Source organism: Elaeis guineensis, chromosome 15, assembly GCF_000442705.2.
Source record: "Elaeis guineensis isolate ETL-2024a chromosome 15, EG11, whole genome shotgun sequence".
Taxonomy (NCBI): domain Eukaryota; kingdom Viridiplantae; phylum Streptophyta; class Magnoliopsida; order Arecales; family Arecaceae; genus Elaeis; species Elaeis guineensis.
The window spans coordinates 59,013,204-59,031,890 of NC_026007.2; positions in this window are offsets into that span (position 1 = coordinate 59,013,204).

Consider the following 18,687-nt stretch of genomic DNA (forward strand, 5'->3'; position numbering starts at 1 on the left):
ACTTTTCAAGTTATTTTTGAAAATTTACTATAATCTTTCTAAGATTATAACTAGACTCTCTTTCGAGCTCACAATCAAAAAATTCAGTTGATTTTTTCTATGAAAATCAATTAAAACCACACTCTTGAGCTAGCTCTAGGCTTTTACAAGTTTCAATTCAATTCTAAGCTTGGATTGGCTTTTCTTTTAAGTTTCAATTCCAATTGAAATTTATTTACTATAAAGAATAATTATATAAATAGTAGCACAAAAGAAAGCTCTCAAATGAGCAAATAGAAAATCAATGAAGCTCTTTGAAGAATGAGTTGAGAAAGTTTTGCAATCAATGCACAGAAAAAACTTGAATACTTCAAGATTTTTGATGGTTGAAAGCTTGCAGCTCTCTTCTTGAATGCTCAATAAATATTCTTGAGTTTTCATTTTGTTTTCCTCTCTTTCTTGACTCTTGATTTTGTTGGGTAGCCTTTAAAATTTCTAAAAGACCTAAAATAACTATTTCTAACCATTAGAAAATAATAACTAGCTGTTAGAATCATTTGCACACTTCTGGATTTTTTATAGAACTAGCTGTTAGAGCTATCATTCGTAATCAAATAGACTCGAGAGAAAATAGGGATCGACTCAAGCAAACTATGAGTCGGCTTGATAGAAGTGAGAGTCGACTTAAAGACTGATTTATAGAATGTAGTTCTCTATTTTTTTCAGAGAGTCAACCTGAGGTCAAGTAGGAGTCAACTCTTAGTTCGTGCTACTTCACAATTACATGCCAGAGTTAACTTTTTGAATCTAGGAGTCGGATCTTTAATTCCTTCCTCTTGATTTTTCATGATGTAACTTTAACCATTCGGCTTTCTTTGGCTCCAAATCTTTGTCATTCAATAAATGCCTAATAATTTTGGCTTTGTGAAACACTTTTGGTAAGAACTTCAACAACTCATTAGTAATAAAATAAGTACTTAAATATTCTATATTCATCAAAATCAATCCTTAGGTCAATGGTCTCTTTCTTTTTGATAATAACAAAATTTTGAGGACAAAAAAATAATATAATTAATGTATATATATTAGAATAAATTTTATCTTTTGAATACTTTGTGTTAGAGTGAAACTAAAGATGAGAGCTATGTATCAGATCAATATGTTCTAAGAAAACATAAAATAATGTGATAGAGTTTGAATCAAATACATTTCAGAGCTAAAGATAGGTCAAGAATGATGCATCAAAGCTCAATAATATATCAAAGCTGAAAGTTGGAAATTATATTAGAGCTAATATATTAGAGCTAGAGAGAGCTAAAAGTTTTCAAAAATTGTATCAGAATTAGGAATTATTGGGGCAATCATTGCAAAAGTGAATGATGCACCAAAGTTTCATCCAAATATTATGCTGACTAATTATTTGCTTTTTACTTATTTGCTTCACCACTTCTTTGTTTTTCTCCATTCCTCCACTGCTCTCTCTCATTTTGTCATCAGTCAAAAGACATTTCACAGAAAAGTCACAATATATATAAAGGAGTTCTTTTCATTGCATAAAATAAGTATCTTTGCATGAGTATCAACAAAGTGAATGTATTGCATACAAAAAGTAGTTCATTGTAGTAAACCAAGATACAATCATGCAGACATAGCTGAAATATGGTAAAATAAACCAAAATAAAGTAAAACACAAAATAAGCTACCTTGAGATACTAAGAGACCCTAAATCTAATCCTTATCTGAGGAAAGGTTTATGGGTGAAGGAGAGTATGCTTTAGAAAATGAGGCTTTGCCTCTCTTGCTCTAGATCCTACTAGGGTCCGGTGGCATGAATAGGAAAGCCAAGATCTAACCTAGTATATGTCCTAAAGGGTAGTCTAGGGATAGGCTAGGATGGCTGGGAGGTTTGAGAAGGTTGAAAAGGTTGAGCACGATGGATCAATTGACTTTGCTGGGATGATGATTTGGCAGGTGAAGTCGGTTGACCATGATCTTTGTCTGCTGCTGTAGCGATACTAGGGTTGATGCTCTAGAGCTGCTCAACCAAGTGCCCCATAGAAGTTAATAGAGAGAAGATCCCTGAGTGCTGAGAGGCTCCAAGCTCCCTGATCTCAATCTGTATCTGCCGAACTCTAGCCTCCATCTTCCCCCTGAGGTAATCACCTCTTGAGCCAGTGTAGATATGTCTCCATGCTCCTCCGGTCTACTCACTACTCCAAGGGTCCAATCCTATTAGATAAAGTAGCCATCTCTCTCCTCAAACTTCTTAGCTTTGATTGTACCATGGAGGGGATGTGTGACCGGTCCACTTGAGGAGTCATTTGATGCTCCCTCTTTATCCTCAGACCATTGAGGACCATCTCAATAATCCTTCTCATTTGATCCTCATCCAATCTAATAGAGTACTGAATAGAACGTGAAGCTCTAGCTGGTTTGACAGGAGGTGTTGATGTTGTGGGTGTTGTAGGTGGAGTCTAGGGCTTTTCTGCTATTGGTAGAGGAGACTCAGACTCTGACTTTGACTGTGCTCCACTTGACCTAGCCTTGTCCCTCGATCTGTCTTGATCTGAGTTCCTCCAAACCCATCTACATTCCAACTTGCGGTAGCCCATATGATGGAGTGACCGCTCGTTGTAGGTATCTGAGTGCTTGAGGACTTAACCAGTCTCCTCCTCAAGTGGTACTCTGAACTCCCTAAAGACCAAGGTGAGAGTCATCCATATGGTAGGCAGGCTTTCACCCTGCTAGTTGCTTCTCTCAACTGAGTTAACATCAATGCACGCAAGTTCAAAGGAATGCTTTGAAGTACATACTACATAATTATCAGATCCCTCTCAGATATAAATTGAAGCATCCAGTCTTCAGGAATGGTATCCTCTCCATAATGTGGTAGAGTAGATGCATCTCCGCAGACAATTGACTAGCAAAAAGCTTCTCCGTAACATCAATACCTCGATCCCCAAAACTACTCTTAGTGCCATGGCTCTGTCTGATAGTCTCGATGGTGTCATGCCCTATTGCGATAACCATAGTATACGAGTGAATCTTAGCTTGGTGAGTACAATCTGAGTGCTCCTCACCATGGCCTCCATGCCATCTGACCTTACCTAAGGCTGCCATTGAACTCATGAATGAGGCTAGGGTATGTTGGAATATCCAAAGAACATGAGAATTCTCAACCTTGTTCCTTGATTTTCTATCCAATTGCAAACCCCTCTTTCTAAAAATCTAAAATCAATCTTTCTCCCTATTGTCACCACATGTGCCACTAGGATACCTCCAGATGAAGGGGAAAGTGAAGGAGAGGGTGGACTCATGGGTGCACCAGAGTTGGGTTGATCATTTTGAGCCTTGGATCTTCTTTTCACTTGATCCTCGCCGCATGCCCTCTTCAAATAGTAGGCAAGTTGCTTCTGTGGATCCATCCATACTCAAAGCCAAGGTGAATTAAGGGAAATTTGGAGAAAAGGACAAGAAAATGCCTTGAAAAGGTACGAGGAAAACTTTTGAAAAGTTCTAGGGTAAACAGTGAAGAGTTTGGAATGTTTTGCAATGGGATGACTTATCTTTTAAATGAATGGTCCTAACCAAGAGTCGACTTGAACTGTCTGCTAGAGTTGACTCGAGTTGGAGTCTACTCAAATTTATCTACAAGTCAACTCGAGCTCAATCTCAAACTAAAAATATAAAATTTTTAGAGAAAAAAATTGATATTTTAAGTAAGAGATGACTCAAGGAGATTCAAACAAGATATAATAAGCATGAAATCAATTAATTAAGATTCAAGAAATGATCAAATTTGAGAGTTTCAAAGAGATAGAGAGAGAATTAGAAAAAAGCTTAGTCAAAGCGGTTATGAACTCCTAACTCTCTTCTAATCATACTAAATCTTTCCTCACTCAAGGATTTGATAAAGATGTCTGTTAGTTGTCTTTCAGTGCTCATAAAATCAAGCATTATATCACCATTTTAAACATGATCTTTTATGAAGGAGTGTCTTATTTCAATATATTTAGTTCTTGAGTGTTGAATTAAATTTTTAGTCAAGTTTATAGCATATGTATTATCATATCTTATGAGAATTTTATTTAGTTTAATACCTTAATTTTCTAGTTATTCCTTAATCTATAAGATTTGAGCATAATAACTATCAGCTATAATATATTTAGCTTCTACTGTATATAATGGTATCGAATTTTATTTCTTGCTAAATCAGAAGATTTAGTCCTAGAAATTGGCAAGTTTCATATATTCTTTTTCTATCTAATTTACAACTAGTAAAATCAGTATCAGAAATCTAATTAATTCAATAGAGGAATGCCTAGAATGCCATAAGCCAATATTAAAAATATCAATTAAATATCTAAGTATTCTTTTAATAGTAAATAAATGAGATTCTTTAGGATATGATTGATATCTTGCATACATATATATACTAAATATTATATCAGGTCTATTTACTAAATATTATATTAGGTCTATTTGCCATAAGATAGAGTAAAGATCCAATTATATCTCGATAAAGTTAAGATCAATCCTTTTACCATTTTCATCATTATCAAGCTTAGATGAGGGACTTATAGGTATTCCAATTGACTTGCTATTTTCCATCCCAAACTTTTTAAGTAACTTATTTATGTACTTATTTTGGTTAATAAATATTTTTTTTTAGTTTGCTTAATTTAGAGTCTCAGAAAAAAATTTAGTTCTCTCATCATGCTCATCGCAAACTCTTCCTACGTTAGCTTATTAAACTCTTGATAAAGAGTTTTATTAGTAGCACTAAATATAATATCATTTATATAGATTTGCATTACTAACGGATCATTATTTTTTCTTTAAAAATAATGTGTGCTTATATTTCCTCTAGTAATTTTTTTTTCATGTAGAAATTTATTTAATTTTTCATACCATGCATAGGATGCTTGTTTTAAGCCATACAATGCTTTATCCAATTTGAAAATATGATTTAGAAAATCATAACTTAAAATCAAAAGATTGTTCAACATACACCTCAGTAATATATCTATCCAAAAAAGTACTTTTAACACCTATTTGATAGAGTTTGAAATCTAAAGGGAAGCATGGTGGATTTTGTGCATGCATTTTTAAAAAAATTATAGCGGAACATACATAGATTAAACAATTTAATCTACAATGCATGAATAGATCAAATCTAAAATCACCATACAAGATCTATGACATGAACTAATATGCATACATCCAAAACTGAAATATAAAATTCAGCAAGTATAGATCATATCTATGTATAATTAGATTATATCTAATTTATATTTAGATCATATCTAAATATTAATTAAAATCAAAACCTCATACCTGAGTACGGATAGTAGATCATCACATCCAAAATCTATGGTACTTGATTCTTCATGATGTTTGACAGCCGCACACGCATCCGACCTTTACGGATGTCCACACGAAGTCCTTGTGCTGATCAATCTCTTCGGGAGTGCTAGCTTGTAAAGACACCATACTTTGGCTAATTTAAGAGGAATCATTAAGAAAATAAAGAATAAGGAGATCCTCTCTTTTTCTTTCTAGATCCATGCATCAGATCTCTACAATAGAGATCAAGAAAAGAACCATTTCCTCTCAATTTTTTTATACATAAGAGAAAACCTTTCTTTCTTCCTTTCACACCTTTAAGAAAATTTTTTTTTTCTCTAATTTTTTATGATGAAAATCAGATCTAATCTGATTTCTCATGCTGAAAATCATATGGAATCTTAAGCTCTAGAAAAATCCAAAAGAGGGATCCAAGAGAAGAACTATTCTTCTCTCTTCTTCTCCTTTTTTCTTCCTTGATCTAGAACTTTAGGAAGCCCCCTATGTCCAACTAGATTTTTTGATATTTTTTCTCTAAATCCTTATGTAAAAAATTAGATCTAATCTGATTTTTATCCTAAAAAAAAAAAAAAAAAAATCTAGAAGAACTCCTTCCTCTTCAAGGCTGCGTACAAGAAAGCAGACCTTTCTTCTTCTTTCTCTCTCTTGTTGGGAAGAATTTTTTTTCTCTAATTTTCTGCTGTATAACTAGCAAAGGAGCCTCTCTTTGATACCCAAAAATCAATAAGCAAAGCCTAAAAAAATCACATCAAGATGGAGAGGAGAAGAAGGGTTGGTGTCATGTGGGATTGGGGCGTCCAACACTTGGACGCCCCTTTTTGTTTTTGGCGACAAGAAAGAAAGGGAGAGACACCCTATTTCTCTCACGGAACATAAGAAGGGCGTGGCCTTTAGTGGGGTGTGGGATCTCCCATTGAAGAGATGTGGAGGTGTGGGAATAAATATCACATGGGGTTGGGTTGGTTGAGTCCTATTTCAAATACGATTCAAAATCTTGTTCCAACTCTAACTAACCCTTGGACCCAATCCTAACCAACTTAGGAATTAGTTATAACAAACTAACTAATTGGATCCTAGCCCAGTTATGAAACCAATTAGGCTCCAATCCAATTGAGAATTAGTTAGATTAAAAACTCCATTGATCTAGGGATAGAATCTTAATGGATATCAAGGAAGCTATTTGATAATAGGACTTGATCCAATCAAGCCTATTATCCAATAAGATTAGATCTAATCCAAGCATATATAAAACTTATTGAATTATATTCAATTTAAAATTTGATTTGCATCCCTGAGATCAATTGGAACAAGCCCTGTTATCTAATAGGAATGCATCCAATCAATCCAAAACCAATCTAATTGAATCTAATTCAATTAGATCTCATCCAATCTCCATTGCTCAATCAAATTGAGCCAATTAACAATCATATTGCTAATTAATTATTCTTCTAATTTACCAACCATTAGTAAATAATTTATTGCAATCTTTGCATAGGATTAATTATCAATCAAATTGATAATTAAATCCTTGAACGATTCATAATCATTGATCAGCCATTTGATCAGATAGGTACTTCTATGTGTGTGACCCTACAGGTTCGAACCTAAACTGGTAGCACAAAAATAATTTTTGTACTAATCGATGTTATCATCTAGCAATGATTTTTGACATTCGAATAGGCCGAATGTATGCCCAGCAACACTCTAGAACCCATGTGGATATAGTTACTGTATAATTCATTCCTTTAACACTTGATGCTCAAGGACGACTAAGGATTAAACTGTCAACCCAGAAAGAGTGGTCTACATTGTGTCTCAATCTCAAAAAATTCTGTGACTCCTCACTATGACTATTTTGGTCAAAGTTTTGCTAAATTGAAACACAGTGATTTATCATCTCTAATTTTATTTAGAGCGGTCAATCCCATCTTGACTCACACTCAGACTTCACAAGTACTTGACTGTACCTAAAAATCTTCCATCATCGAATTAAAAATTTAGATAGTCTGGCACCAAAGCATAATGAGTTGCTTGCAAGTCACCAAGGCAGTCTCTGATTAGAGGGACACATATACCCATATTCCATCAGAGCAACCCTTGACAGCAGAGTGTTCGAAAAGTGATCACACTCATTAAAATGTACTCCTACATATCATCCGTATGCCATATCCGTGTCACCACATGCCTTGGTTAAGAGAACAACCTACCAATATGGCATACTATGACCTACACTCGATACAATTATCGTCCTTGTAACAATTATATCATTTGGTCACGGACAGGATTTAAGAACCACATGATACATTCTCTTTTATCATTTTGGTAGTAGTTCTAAGGACTTCATCATAACATATGAGTTCTATTTTAGAAGATGTATTCCTTATGAAGAATCTATCAGATAATATTTATTATTTTATAATTCATATACTTGTATGGAGCATAATAATCTACAATCTAGATGATTGACTTTAGGATACATTTTTCAACAACTCCCACTTGGACTAAAGTCAATCAAATCGGTATCAAATATCTATCTTCTATTTTAGATCATTGAACTTATTAGATCTGATTGTTCTAGTCAATGGATTAGTCAAGTTCTCCTTTCAGTCGATCTTCCTAAGGTTAACTTTATTTCGATCTTATCGAACAAGTTGATTGCAATGCAAAAATTATTTAATTTTTAGATGGAACATCAATTCTTTAGCTTGAGCTATGGCTCCAGTATTGCTGTCAATACAGAAAGACTGGACCATTAATGGAGGGTGCCACTCCATGCTCGCTGATGAACTTCTATAACCAAACAACTTCTTTACCAGTATCAAATACTGCAAAGAACTCCGTATCGCAAATAAAACTGACTACTAAATACTGCATGAAATCTTTCCAGCATGTCGTTATCTTTTTAGGATAAAAATATAATTTGACACAACTTTATCATTTCGATCTGACTAGAAACTGAAATCAATATTTCATAGATTTTAAGTCAGACTCTCCGTAAATGAACCATTGATCCTTAGTATTTCATAAATACTTAAGGATGGTTCTAATAACTTTTCAAATCTTTATAGAGAATAGAGATGACAATCAAGCTTTTATTCTCTATAACACAGGGATGTCATTCTCGATTAAGAGAATTTCATCCAAACAACACAAAGAATACTTTTACAGAACTATCAGTCATTTGTACATACATGATTCTGTTTCGTTCTCAATAAAACCATACGTTCAAAACATATATTCCAACTTCGAGAAGCTTGATTCAATCCAAATAGACTTGAGGATTGCCATAAAAAATTTCTCATCATAGTCAACACTATAACTTTGATAAAATTTTTTAACAATCGGACAGAATTAATAAGTCTACACCTTTCTGTCTGCATCTCTTATCTATCTAAAATTCACTTATACCCTATGGGTCTTACCCCTTCAGGTGAATCAATGAATGTCCATACATTGTCGATCTTCATGGACTTCATTTCTGATTTAATGGCTCCAAGCTACTTCTCAAAGTTAGATCCCTATATTGCATCCATATAGGAGATCAAATCCCATCCCGAACTTAGAAATCAAAATATCTGCTCGGCTGACACGGTACTCTACTATATCTATACAGAGATGCCTTTACATCGGGCTCTGAATTTGATCTAATCAATTTTGATTCTGCTGGTTTGTGTCAGAGTCGGTTCCTCTACCTATCAAGCTTCACCAAGCTTGCTCTTAATGGCATCAGTTCTTTCATCAAGAAACTTTTTTTTTAAAAAGAATGCCTTAAGATTCATGAATATCTCATGTCCATCAGGAAGGTAGAAGAAAAATCTCTAAAATAATATTTATCAGATCAAGATCCAGGCTAGTCAGTTTGTGAATATTTCACATAAGCTTGATATCTCAAATATTAAAATAAGAGAGTATCGAATTACCCAAGTCCATATCTCATATGGAGTTTTGGTGACCGATTTACTCAGAATATTCTTGAGCACATATCAAGTAGTCTCTAAAGCATAACCCCAGGCAGACCAGCAAACCCCACAATGGACTGAACTATGTCTAGCAAAGTTCAATTCTTCTTTTTAGATACCCTTTTAAACAGTAGTGTCCCAGGAGAGATCTATTATGAGAGAATCCAATTCTCTTCAAGATATGTCAAAAACTTACTGTAAAGTATTCACTTCATCAGTCAAACTGATGAGTTATAATACTCTTTGTAGTTTGTATTTTCTACCTCATTACAGAATCGTTTGAACATTTCAATCGATTTGAATTTTTGCTTCATAAGCAAAACATACCTATGCCAAGATAGGTCATCAGAGATTTTAATGAAGTAGTAAAGCTCTCTTCTGGTACTTATATTCATGAGTGCAAATACATGAATATGTATCAAACTCAGAACATCTCTGGCTCATACACCCTTTTCAATAAAAGGTGACTAAGTCAATTATGCCAAAGACAGGCTTCTATGACATTACGTAATTTAGGATGCTAGTCAAACATGTACATTACACTAACAGATTATGGTACTAAGTTTATGTTATTTTCAATTATTCACTCATTATTGTAGTATCATTCACAATGATATCACAACAATCATTCTTATTGACACCATCAATAAGATTGGACAATAGTGACAATCACTTAAAATGACATCTTCAGGATTGAAAACAAGCTTGATGATTTCTAATGTTAAGACTGGAACAGACTTTTATTTCTTACATTCAGGAGTCTCTTACCATTTACAAACCTTCTACTATCCTGAAGTCTTTTGTAACTATTTACAAACATGACTTATACTATTAGTATCCTATGCCCATATAGTAGTATTATCAATAGAGAAACTTCAAAAAGTTATTATGTAACTATCTTGATCAGCAACCATTTGCTGATTTCTCTTTTAGACTTATTTGGGTTAGCCTAAGACTTTTTAATCAATTTGCTCAAAAACTATATTCAACTTTCGATACTGACCATTGAAGTTAGGTCCGATAATGTTGTCACTGTCTAATAGTGAATAGAACGATAATATTCTAATCATTTATGAAAAGAGAACAATTGACCTATGAGTATATGAACTATTTTAAGCCTAAAGACTGAGACTTTAGTCTAAAAATTCTTTCACTATTTTATACGAATTAGTAGCCTTTACCTCCAATCTAAAAAATTACTTTAATTTCTTAGTAGGTATTAAAATCCACACAGACTGCATTCAGGTCCAAGTTGGCTCATCCAATCCTAGTGCATCCATGGGTAGGTTCATAATCAATTATTTTTTTAAATAATTTTTAGTAATTAGATTTTACCCCAGGCATCTCTTCAGTAGGCATATGATGTCTCCACTGAAAATTCTGATTAGGTCCAACCATTAATATGATAACATTAAGTGCATCCAACAAACGAATGTCCAGGCTCGAGTGTGGCTCGACCAACCTAAGTATTGATCTGAAGGTACAATAAGATGATCATATGATGGATGATAATTTCAATACGTAATAGACATCAAGCGTGTGATACCTCTAATGCCTATTTGAAATATTGGACTCATTATCATATATCTTAATGGGAGGCTATGATCTAGTTATCTCCATAACTAGCTCATTTTATAGATTTAATAATTTAAAAAATTTGGTTAATATATTTTAATAAGACATCAGTCGATCTATAAATCATAAATCTTTCCACTGACTTCATCAAGTCATGTAAAAGATTAGTGACAGCGGGTCCAATCAGTACGTCGTAAATCCTCTCACTGACTTCATCAAGTTATGAAAAGGACTAGAGACAAGTCGGTCCAATTGACAAATCAGTTCAAGGTACCTAAATCAGTCATACTGATTAACCTTAACGATATGGGTCAACTTGAGTCACCTAGCGATCTAATCAACCCAATGACTCAAGTTCAACCTTTGAGCCTCAATCAAGGTCCATTTGGTTTAATCAAAGACACAGACTTGATCAATTACAACTATTATATTTGATCTAGAGTATCCTTGATCAAATCTAAATCAACTATTGATTAGATTTGATCAACTACCTTTTTACTCCATTAGGTCTTTGATTCTAACCTTAGGTCTAACCCAATTAAAAGGACATGATTTGAGCTAATCCATGCCCCATATTTTATACAATGTCATTAGATCTTTAATCACAATTTTAGATCTAAAATATATTTTTTAATTCTTAATTAAGTATAGCATTAACATGGGTTAAGATTATTAATTGAAATCATTTCAATTTTGTAAAATAATTTTACAACAATTTTATACAAAATTTTTGTTCTGAAAACTAGAATGGCTCACCCCTGAATTGAGTTGGCTCACTTTAGTAGGTCAATTAAGTCTAATACTTGATCGACTAACTGATCATAAACAGTAACCATTACTATTCGGCTTAAGACAACTAGGTCGGATCAGTCAACACTGAACTGATAAAAATAAAAAACTGGATCGACTCAGTTCAAAACTAGTCGGCTCAGTTAGCATGCCGATAGGTACCATATAGTTTCAGATATGAAAATTCTCGCATAAACTGAAATAAAATCAATCATAACAAACTTTAGATCATATCTAAATATTTTATGATTTTAAATTTTATTTTTATGATTAAAATAATTTTAATCATACAGATTAGATATTTTACTTTTCATACAATTCATGCTTTGTATCACATACAATAAATCCTAGAGTTTCAACATCTAGGATTTTATAGAAAAGTAAGTTTTTTCTTTCGCATTCTTCTTCATGAGATCTCACAGTGGCACCCCTATATGCCATGAAGAGCACCTCATTGAATGAAAAGAGAGGGTCATTAACCTTACTTGCTCCTATGACCGAACGGCCTAGTGATTACTCAATCCGAGTACTTTACTACTCAGAACATCTAATCTAATTCACATATCATATATGCAAAAAAATTTAGATCTAATCTAAATTATATTAGATCTAATTTTATATTAGATCATATCTAAAATTATATCATAACACATCTCATGCATTGCTAAATCTAAATTTCAGCTCTACATGCATATATGTTCATGTCATGATGAACCTTTGCTCTGATACTACTTGAAGGAAAGCGTGATGGGTTTTGTGCATGCATTTTTAAAAAATTTACTATGAAATATATATAGATTAAATAATTTAATCTACAATGTATGCATAGATCAAATCTAAAATCACCATATAGGATCTATGATATAAACTAATATGTATGTATCCAAAACTGAAATCTAAAATTCAGTAAGTATAGATTATATCTATGTATAATTAGATCATACCTAATTTATACTTAGTTTACATCTAAATATTAATTGAGATCAAAATCTCATACCTAAGTGTGGGTAGTAAATCACCGCATTCGAAATTCATGGTATTTGGTTCTTCATGATGCTTGGCAAACGCACATGCATCCGACCTCTACGGGTATCCACACGAAGTCCTTGTGCTGATCGATCTCCTCGAGAGTGCTAGCTCGTGAAGACAGATCTAAGAAGAATCATGAAGAAAATAAAGAATAAAGAGATCCTCTCCTTTTTTTTTTGGATCCACGCATCAGATCTCTACAATAGAGATCAAGAGAAGAATCCTTTCTTTTCAATTTTTTCGTACATAAGAGAGAACCTTTCTCTCTTCCTTTCATACCTTTAAGAAATTTTTTTTCTCTAATTTTTTATGATGAAAATCAGATCTAATCTGATTTTTTATGTTAAAAACCATATGGAATCCTAAGCTCTAGAAAAACTCAAAAGAGGGATCCAAGAGAAGAACTATTCTTCTCCCTTCTACTTCCTTGATCTAGAACTCTAGGAAGCCCCTTATACCCAATCAGATTTTTTTGATATTTTTTCTCTAAATCTTCATGTTAAAAATCAGATCTAATCTAATATTTATTCTAAAAAAAAATAGAAAAAAAAATTTGAAAGAAGAACTCCTTCTTCAAGGCTGTGCACAAGAAAAAAGACCCTTCTTCTTCTGATTCTCTCATTGGGAAGAACGTTTCTTCTTTAATTTTTTGTTGTATAATAGCAGAGGAGCCTCTCTTTGATGCTCGAAAATCAGCAAGCAAAGCCTCACAAAATCACATCAAGATGGGGAGGAGAAGACAGGTTGGTGTCATGTGGAATTGGGGTGTCCAACTCTTGGACGCCCCTTCTTGTTTTTGGCAACAAGAAAGAGAGGGAGAGACGCCCTATTTCTCTCACGAAACATAAGAAGGGCGTGGCCTTTAGTGGGGCATGGGATCTTACATTGAAGAGATGTGGAGGCATGGGAATAAATATCACATGGGGTTGGGTTGGCCGAGTCCTATTCCAAATAAGATTCAAGATCTTGTTCCAACTCTAACTAACCTTTGGACCCAATCCTAACCAACTTAGAAATTAGTTATAGTAAACTAACTAATTGGGTCCTAGCCCAATTATAAAATCAATTAGGCTCCAATCAAAATAAAAATTAGTTAGATTAAAAACTCCATTGATCCAGGGATAGAATCTTAATGGATATCAGGGAAGCTATTTGATAATAAGACTTGATCCAATCAAGCCTATTATCCAATAGTGTTAGATCCAATTCAAGCTTATATAAAACTAATTGAATCATATTTAATTTAGAATTTAATTTGTATCTTTGAGATCAATTGGAACAAGCTCTATTATCTAATAGGGATTCATCCAATCAATCCAAAATCAATCTAATTGAATCCAATTCAATTAGATCTGATCCAATCTTCATTGCTCAATCAAATTGAGCCAATTAATAATCATATTGTTAATTAATTATTCTTCTAATTTATCAATCATTAGTAAATCATTTATTACAACCTTTGCATGAAATTAATTATTAATCAAATTGATAATTAAATCCTTCAATAATTTATAATCATTGATCAGTCATTTGATCAAACAAGTACTTCTACGTATGTGACCCCATAGATTCGAACCTAAGCTGATAGCACAAGAATAATTCTTGTACTAATCGATGTTACCATCTAGCAATGATTTTCGATATCCGAATAGGTCGAATGTATGTCTAGCAACACTCTAGAACCCATGTGAATATAGTTACCATCTAGTTCATTCCTTTGACACTTGATGCTCAAGGATGACAAAGGTTAAACTGTCAACCCAGAAAGAGTGGTCCACATTATGTCTCAACCTCAAAAAATTTTGTGACTCCTCACTAAAACTATTTTGGCCAAAATTTTACTAAATTGAAATATAGTGATGTATCATTTTCAATTTTATTTAGAGCGGTCAATTTTATCTCGATTCGTACTCAGACTTCACAAGTATTTGACTGTACCCAAAAATCTTCCATCATCATTTTAAAAATTGGATAGTCTGACATTAAAGTACAGTGAGTTGCTTGTAAGTCACTAAGACAGTCTCAGGTCAGAGGGACATATATATCTATATCCCATCAGAGCAACCCTTGACAGCAGAGTGTTTCAGAAGTGGTCACGCTCAGTGAAATACTCCTACATATCACCTGTATGCCATATCCGTGTCACCACATGCTTTGGTTAAGGGGACAACCAACCAATATAGCATACTACAATCTATACTCAATACAATTATCATCCTTGTAATAATTGTATTATTTGATCGCAAGCAGGATTTAAGAACCACATGATAAATCTTTCTTTATCATTTTGATAGTAATTCTAAGGACTTCATCATAACATATGAGTTCTATTTTGAAAAATGTATTCCTTATGATGAATCTATCAGATAATATTTATTATTTTATAATTCATATATTTGTATAGAGCACAATAATCTACAATTTAGATGATTGACTTTAGGACATATTTTCTAACAAAATCCATATAGTATGCAAATACAAATAATAATCTAATAGCTTCTAATCTAGCAACAGGAGCAAAAAATTTATTAAAAATAATTCCTTCTTGATTATAATCTTTTATACATAATCTAGCTTTATTTCTTATAATTACTCTATTTTCATCTAATTTATTTCTATACATCTATTTAATTCGAATTATAGGATGATCTATGGGTCTACTCACTAAAATCTAAACTTTATTTTTTTTAAAATTAATTTAGTTCCTCTTGTATTGTTTTAATCCAATTTGAATCATTTTCAATTTTTTCAATAGATTTAGATTTTATTTGAGATACAAACACTAAGTGATTATTAATATTTCTTAAAGATGATCGAGTTCTTACCCTTAATGATGGATCATCAATAATAAAATCTTTTGGATGTCTATAAGCATACCTCCATTTCTTGAACATCCTCATGATTTTTTTCTTCGACACTATTATCGTCGTCTTTATCATTTTGTGTTAGAACTTCTTGTATGGTTAGATCCTCCATTCTTTTGTTTAGAGTTCCTGCATTATCATCAATAATATCTTTCTTTCTTGAAGATAAGTCATTACTTTCATCAAACACAATATGAATAAATTCTTTAATAACCAATGTTCTTTTATTGAAGACTCTATATGTCTTGCTAGATGAAGAATATCCTAGAAAGATTTTTTTATTTAACTTAGCCTTAAATTTATCAATTTTATGTTTTCTATTATTCAAAACAAAGCATCGGCATCCAAAGATATTAAAATAGTTGATATTATGTTTTCTTCTTTTTCAAAGCTCATAAGGGGTTTTCTTCAAAATCAATCATATCAAAATATGATTTAAAATATAATATGCTATATTAATAGCTTCCATCTAAAAATATCTTAGAAGATTGATTTCATATAATATGGTACGGATTATTTCTTCTAAAGTTTTATTTTTTTTCTTTCCACAACCCTATGTTGTTGAGGTGTCATAGGTGCTAAAAAATTATGATTAATTTTTTTATTATAAAAAAATTCAAATTATTGATTTTCAAATTTGATTCCATACAAACTATAGTTTAGTTTTTTTTTTGTTTGAAACTTTTTTATCAAACTTTGAAGACATAAAAAAAAATCATCTTTCTGAGCCAAAAATAAAATCTAAGTAAATCAAAAGAAATCATCAACAATCATAAATCCATATCTTTTTCTCCTAGACTTATGATCCTAATAGGCCCAAATAAGTCTATGTGAATTAATTCTAAAAGTCTAGTACTTGAAACTGAATTTTTAGATTTGAAAAAGCTCCTAATTTATTTTTCAAGTTGACATGCATCATAAATTTTATTCTTTTTAAAATTCATCTTAGGTAAGCTTTTAATAAGATCTTTTTTAATAAATTTTGAAATCAAATCTATACTAGCATGACCTAACCTACGATGCCATAACCAACTAGTCTTATTAATCTTAACATCCATTGTAATTAAATATTAGCCATTCTTTATGGAAAGATCATCTAAATCAATCATGCAGACATTGTCATGTCTATGTCCAATGAGCATAATGCCATTGTCATTGGATTAGAGACAATAAACATCAAGGATTCAAAAGATACTTTTAAACTTTTATCACATAGTTAACTAATATATAGCAAATTATGTTTTAAATCATCTACAAGTAAGATATTTTCAATGTAGATAGAATGAGTGATACAAATATTATCAATTCTAACAATATGTCCTTTACCATTATCACCAAATGTTACCACTCCTTCTTTCTTTATTTCAAGGGTAATGAATTACATCCTATCACCCATTATGTACCTTGAGTAGCCACTATCAAGACATCATCTCATTCTTCTTTCTTTGGTTGTGTTGGGAGTGATTTTATGCTAGTCGAAGATATGAGGCAAATATGAAGACACAACGGTACCTTGGGCTCGGCTAGCTTCTTCTGATTCGCTTACTTCGGATAGTTTTCGATTTGAAATTTAGTAGGAGCTCGACCATCTCTCCAATCTTGACCCTCGATCATTGGTCCTTAGTTCGATGATCCATTTTCACTAAGTCTTGATGCTGGCCAACCCAACAAGGCACTTGAGCTGATCTTATTCGACCTAATGGGAAAGATGACCTTCAACCCCCATGCAGATATTCAAATCTTATGACCATCAAGAATAAATGATGATGAGCGGATAAAAAATAAAAAATAAATAAATTTTTTTAGATAAGAAAAAGATAACAGTCGAATCTGATCAGATAAAATAAGACTAACTACATGATCCTCCCTTCTTCTCATGGCTCTTTAGCCTCTACTAATAAATAAAGGTCCATAGAGGACCCCCAAGATATGAAAAATCTCTCTCCCAACAAGCTCACTCCTTTCTATCTGTGTCATAGATTTGACTTGAGCATTGGAGGATGCCCATCGGAGCCAACTCTGATTGAAGATTTTTCTTGCAAGTCCTGCCGCAGCTGTCCAGCCGTCGCAGTCTTATAGTCACCTCCGAACTCTAGCCAGTCCAACCTCAAGATAGATTTCTGTCACAACAAATTGATGCTAGAGGAAGGGTTAGGCCTGTTTACGGAAAGGAGTGAGCATCTGTCAAAGAAATCTCGTTGCATCATTCCAATGCCATCGGAATCCTGACGATCAAATTTGTTGGATGCCAATGAGATCTAGGCTAGCCATCTCCAAATCGACCGACATCGATCAGATCTAATCATCTTTGAAGCAACCAACACCCTCCAAACTATTCTAATTGGACTTGAAATCGGGGGGCTTGCGATTCAAATAAGAAAAGAGATACGAAAATCTCTTGATTTTCGAATCATTTTTATTTTCTCATTTATATTTCAAAATTTGAATTCTGAAACAAGATCCAAATGAAGAAGGAGATCATGATAGATTAAAATCTAAACAAGAAATGAGACTATGAAAATTCCTCAAATTCCACTCCTTAAATTGTGATGGATCTATGCTTCCTCATCTATCTGAATAGAAATAAGGATATCCCAAGATAACAGGCTCTAAGAGGATAAAACTCCTACAAACTCTCATGATAAAGGGCTCCTAGATCCCCATCTATTCTTTTGTTTGCTTTCCTTCTTATTGGTCCATAGGTCTATAAGCATCCAGATCCGAAGTCAAAATGAAGGCCAATCTGAAACTTAGATCAAGGTCAATCCGAAGTCAAAATAAAGGCCAATTCGAAGTCAAAATTAGGCTAATCCAAAGCCTAGATCCAGGCTAATCCAAGGTCACAATGAAGGCCAATCCAAATCCTAGATCCAGACTAATCCAAAGTTAAAATGAAGGCCAATCTAATGTCCAAATCTAGGTCAATCTGAAGTCAAAATGAAGGCCAATCTGAAGCCAAAATTAGATCAATCCAAAGTCCTGATCTAGACTAATTCGAAGTCAAAATGAAGGCCAATCTGAAGCCAAAATCAGACCAATCCGAAGCCCAGATCCAGAACAATCTGAAGTCAAAATGAAGGTCAATCCAAAGCCTAGATCAAGTCCAATCCAAAGTCAAAATGAAG